General features: G+C 32.8%; 1 protein-coding gene and 1 long non-coding RNA gene across 3 annotated transcripts in view; one reads left to right on the forward strand and one right to left on the reverse strand.

The window, feature by feature from the left end:
• Positions 1 to 5,970, forward strand: part of LOC127724647 (uncharacterized) — a 182,369-nt gene that overhangs the window by 76,018 nt on the left and 100,381 nt on the right. The gene's annotated exons all lie outside the window — the stretch shown is intronic.
• On the reverse strand, positions 3,631 to 4,682 carry LOC127724766 (uncharacterized). The gene is made up of 2 exons (XR_007992670.1): positions 4,490 to 4,682; positions 3,631 to 3,770 (listed from the first exon to the last, which is right to left on the reverse strand). It is a non-coding gene; the product is annotated as an uncharacterized LOC127724766 (long non-coding RNA).

Below are 5,970 nucleotides of genomic sequence, written 5' to 3' on the forward strand. Positions count from 1 at the left end.
AGAGAAAAATGTATAGAAACCATATATTTTTGGAATCAGTTTACAATAAGCTATCATTTGACGCTGGATATGATATTTCAAACTGAATTTTCATACCGTAGAAAGGCTTGTATAGTCCGCGGTTTTATTCTCCAAAATTGGACCTTCGAGACGGGGTGCAGACTATAGAGTACAATAAGCAAGAAATAAGAGAAAAATTTCAATTTCGCGGTCGAGATGGTTTGTTTACGTTCCGCCATCTTTTTTATTTCTATTGTAGAGGGCGCTCTTATCATTTTTCAAACTAATAATTTTAACTCATCCATATTAATAAGTTATTTCTATTCAATATTAAATTAATACTGATAAATATAAAAACTAAACCTTTCATTACAAATTTCTCGTTTCTTTTCAATGCATTGGTCGAAATAAACTGGTATCTGCTCGATTGAAACGATACAAACATAGTGAAAAAGACAACCGTAAACCAGCTTAGAATTTGTAAACTACAAAACGAAATCCGTTATTGTTCATTCCGTTTTGGTGTTTCATACTGACTAATATGGTTTGTATTAGCTTAAGACCCTTCAAACATTAATGTGATAGATATATTAAAGACTGTTTTACAAAAGGATGGAACTGTTTTACTTTCAAAGTCGTATTATAGTGATATCTGTTATGTATGGATTTCGACTCTCACCGGTTTATTTCTTCTTTTACACGTGCTTTTTAAACTTCCTGTTTAAACATACACAAGTTTCTAAATTGTTTTTTAAGTGAATTAAACTTATTTTAACAATCATGAAGCGTTCTAGAATCATTAACAAGCAGTTTCAGCTTCTGTTTGATGATGGAAAACAGGTTTTTCCAAGAAAATACCACAAACGACCGCACAGGATTTGAAATTACCGGAGTTTCATTAGACCTTTTCTAACAGTTACAAAAAGTTTTTTTACCTAAAATTTCGTGGGGAGAAGGGGGTGCGGACTATGTACCACTGCGAACTATACAAGCCTTTCTACGGTAGTTCTATTTCAAAATTGATCTGCATGGGTGGAAAGACCTTCAATTGTTCTCTGAACAATTGGTTTTTTAATTATTATAATTATTTTTTTTTTTTCTTCCGCCTAATTTTTTTCTTGCGTAGTATTGTTGTTTCATAAGATGTCGCTTAGATATTTGGTATATGATATCGAACAGTATATACGCTCTGAGACTACTATAACACAGAGATTGGTCACTATAGATTTATCGGATTATCTGAGTCTCCGGTAGTTAGCTACGTTATTTTAACGTAGTTTCGTATTCGACCGTAGCAGACGACATATATCACCTATCACTGAGAATACTATAACAGTATCGGATATTATTATTTTTCTTTTAAAAATAATTTAAAAACAAAATTGAATTAATCAAAAAAAAAAAGAACATAGTTTTTATCTTTCAAATGCAGTTATCTCTATTCATATTTAAATTTTTGTTTTTAATCATTAATAATTTGTTAATAGTTTGTTATTATGCGGCCACTCTTGAAAATGTGAATGTGATTAATCTTATCAATCTTACAGTTACATTGTTTTGCTACACGTCCGTTAATTGTATCGAATATACAAATATTTTACCTGTAAAGACAGGTAGGCTCAAAAGCATGGGAGATGAATTTTGTTTCACAGCTGGGTGCCCAAGGTACACGAGGCTCCGTTTATTGCAGTAAACTTTTATTCTATACTTGTAAGGTATTTCACTGCTGAGTGCCCATTATACATGTTTATTGTAGTAAACCTAGTCAAATATCGTCGGTGCACTTGTGGTAGGATTCAGGAGGGTGTGGATGGGGTTTTATAGAATGGAGAAATAGGGGCAAAAAAAGTATAGAATGGAGAAAAATGGACCGACAAATAAAGAATAGAGAACAGAAAATAATAAGTTATTAAGATTTAAAAAATAGAGAAAAATGGCATAGAAATTATAGGAAATAAAGAACCCCCATCCAGACCCTCATTAAGATTATCCAACGTAAATTTTTTTTTTCAACAAGTTTCAACCCCCCCCCCCCCCCCCCCACACTTTTTTTTAAATTTCCGTCTGATAATTAGGTCAAGTTTTTGCAAACAATGTAATAAGCGGCGATCACAGAAGAGAGAAAAAAAATTCATTAAAGGTAATTGAGTAATTTCCTTACGTAACAGATCAGCAAAGAGGTTATAACTGCAATGGATACATAAAGCAAACATAAGCCCTACAAATTATATATATATGTTCCCAAAATATCGCCGGCATTTTCATTTTCCAATTCACAATGTCCAGTAACATTGATTTTTTATCTTGGGATGATAGTGATCTCAATCTTGATCTTTTACGTGGTGAATATACTGCATCAGATATTGAATCTGAGGATGACTATACGTCCCTGCTGCAAAGACTGCAAAAAACTACAAAAACTCCAAAAGAAGCACCAACCGCAAGTACATGTAAATCAGAACGAAGAAGCTTCAAAATTACGTGACTGAATAATCAAATTATCTCTATGTTAACATAAATAGAACCACATTAGTGTAAATTACGATGACATTTTTTCAACACCAGAAATATGTGCCCTCTTTCAAAATCCCAGACAAGAAATTTTGTGCTTCAATAAAGAGCCGTAAAGTTTTTGAAAATTTGAATATTGTCTATTGTTAAAGTGTCGTATGTTTTAGTTATATCGCTATGCTTTTTGTAACCCTAATAATTGAGCAACTCAGATGAAAAGAGTTGTGATTTGCTTTAGTTTTTTTAGCCACAGCAAATATAAATGTGCTTGTTCAATGTTTGGTGACAAACCATGTTAATTGTTGTCGGCATGATGCTTTGTAAATAGGTTCCCTATAACATTTTTTTGTTGAGTAACTGCTGATAGTTTACCATGTGAAAATTCTGAGAAGCCAAAAATAATGCGGAATGTATAAATACGTAGCAATGTCAGATCTAAACAAGAATGTTAAATATGATAGCATATATTGATGTCACCTTTCTGTAAATTCAACTTTGATTCACAACTGCTTGTCAATGGCAAATATTTCATGTACAGTCAGCCTGATTAAACTGAAATGAACTATTTTCAAATTATGTTTAAAGTTTGTTTTTATGTTATGTCGTTACACCAATGTCCCATGCTAGTGGTGGTGATGAGCGCCTAAAAATATTTAACATTGTCACATTCTTTATGTGCCCCTCTCAAAGTCAGGAGCCTGTAATTCAATGGTTGCTGTTGGTTCATGTCCGTCATATTTGAATTTTCGTAAATTGCTTTGTTATTGTAGACACTTCGTTTTCTCTAGTGAATTGTTATATATTTTCAATGTCAGGGACTTTTGAAGCTGACTGCACGGTATAGGTTTTCTCATTGTTGAAGGTAATTACGGTGCATTCCAATAACTTACATCCACTTCATTGAACTTCATTTGGACTAAAGGAGTTGTCTGATGATCATTAGCAAAAATATATAAAAATCTCCTTAAAGTTTGCTTCAAGTGGCTATTCCTTTAATATATAAAGATGTGTGGTTACTTGTTTTTTTTTCTGTCATTGAACTGTTATCCAAACTGAGCGTGTTAGTGAATTTCTGCATTCCTGTCTTAGTTTTAATGTATATAATAATAAAAATGTATATTCAAAGACTTAAATATTTATTTCTCCATGTAAGACAAGCATGACAAATTCAATGAAATTAAAAAAATACTAAAAAAAGTCATTTTCTCCTGTAGTACTTCTCCCTTCTTCTAATGCGTGATTTCTTTCTGGGGGTATTCCTACAATAAAGAATATATTATAAATAAAAAGAAATAATCTTTGTCAAGTTTATAGCATAGGCAATTCATTAATTTTTAAGACAGTAATCTGAGACTTGAGACTCAGCAGTAATTGACCAATCATGTCAATATGGATCAAAATAGTTCAACTGATAAAGGATGCAGACCAAAGGTGCATGTACTTTTTACATCATGTTTGGGTCAATTATTTAAAAAAAATACGTCTATTTAGGAACTCATGATGTACTGGTATTTCACATGGTGACACATTTTCATTGCATAATATTATTATACTAGCATGTATAGACTGCATATATATTATCAAGGAACCAAACATAAATCTAAATTTCTTTCACTAACAATACAAATTCACCTATCAGACCTCATGTTGTGTGTGTGCAACTTGTCTCGTGTGTTTCTCAGTTCTGCAGCGGGAACTTACTGATACAGAAAAATTGGAATTTCATATAATTACAAATTTTACATCATTACATCGGTTAATTACTAAGGCTTGCACATACATTATCCGGAAAACAGATTGTTCATCTGAATGTAAGTTATGGGTGAGTTGCTCATTGACCCTGTCCCACGGACTGGTAATAACTCGAGGTTACTTTCCGGTTTGGTCGGTAAATTCAAGTCTATAACTGCACTTATTTTATTTAAAGTGCTTATAAACCAACATTTATGAACATGTCAAATCTTATATTCACACTTACCGGAACATAACACTCTTTATAAATCCACATTTGTTAATTATTATTTTCTCTTTCGCTGTCGAAAATGGCGGTCGAATCCTTCTTGTCAATCATTGCGAGTCACGTGCCGAGTCACGTGATCGAAGACTTACAATTAATTACTATTTGACTGGTCAGTACGGGAAGTGACCAATCTCTGTGTTATAGTAGTCTCAGATACGCTTTTGAAACTGACAACCGCTTAACCGAATACTTTACTTTGTAAGAGTTATCTCCCCAAACACTGTTTTTCTTGTGGCCACTACTCCTTCGCAACGGTAAAAGATTACGACAAATTTATTTTACCAAATTGCTCGCTATATCTTCAGGATGTTGAGTTTGGTTTTCACCGAAGCGTTCTGGAGACTCCATATGAGAGTTATTCCCCCTTATGTATTTGATATAAGTGATATGCGTTTCTAACTGGTAAACCATAAGTGATATTTGCCTGGGGTCTTTGGATTTGAGGTCCTTGGTCCAAAAAAAAGAAAATTAGGTCAAGGTCAAAGGTCAAGGTCATATTCTAAATTTTTAATTTTGGCTTATTCTCACTTCTTTTCAAAAACCGTATAAGATATTGACAACATATTATTACTAAATTGTTAGTTGCGACATGTCGTAACACATACATTTTGGTTTAAAGGGTGCGCTAACATTAAATAAGAGTTTTCTCCCCTCTTGTATTTAAAAATACGCATATGGTGATATAACTCATTAACTATATATAATTAAGACCTAGGGTCTTTTGATTTGAGGTCCTTGGATAATGACCTTGAAATTGATCTCAAGGTCATAGGTAAATTTGACGTTCTAGATTTTGACCTTTGATTTTTCCTCATATGTATACATGATAAAGACATGGGACTTTTTGCATTAGGTTGCAAGCCATTTGACCTTGAAAAATCCAACTGGGAGTGACCTTGTGTAAACCGGAAGTAGCTATTTTTTATACTTATTTAATATAAAAGTATATAGAACCATATATTTTTGGAATCAGTGTCAAGTAAACATTCAAATTATACCGGAAATAACATTTTTCAAACCGGAAGTGACAAATTATCTCCCTTATTTAAAAAAAGATGTATAGAAACCATATATTTTTGGAATCAGTGTACAATAAGCTATCATTTGACGATGGAAATGACATTTTAAACCAAATTTTAATATTTTCATATAAAAATAGATCTTTATGGGTGGAAAGACCTTCAATTGTTCTCTGAACAATTGGTTTTTATACGATCGCAAAAATTTTTGCGGTTGTATATTGGTATGACGTTGGCGTCGTCGTCCGGCATCATCTGAAGACACATTGGTTTTCGCACTCTAACTTTAGTTTAAGTGAATGGATCTCTATGAAATTTTACCATAAGGTTTAATACCACAAAAGGAAGGTTGGGATTGATTTTGGGGGTTATGGTACCAACAGTTAAGGAATTAGGGGCCAAAAAGGGGCCAAAAATAAG

Source organism: Mytilus californianus, unplaced genomic scaffold (genome assembly GCF_021869535.1).
Source record: "Mytilus californianus isolate M0D057914Y unplaced genomic scaffold, xbMytCali1.0.p SCAF_14, whole genome shotgun sequence".
NCBI lineage: Eukaryota > Metazoa > Mollusca > Bivalvia > Mytilida > Mytilidae > Mytilus > Mytilus californianus.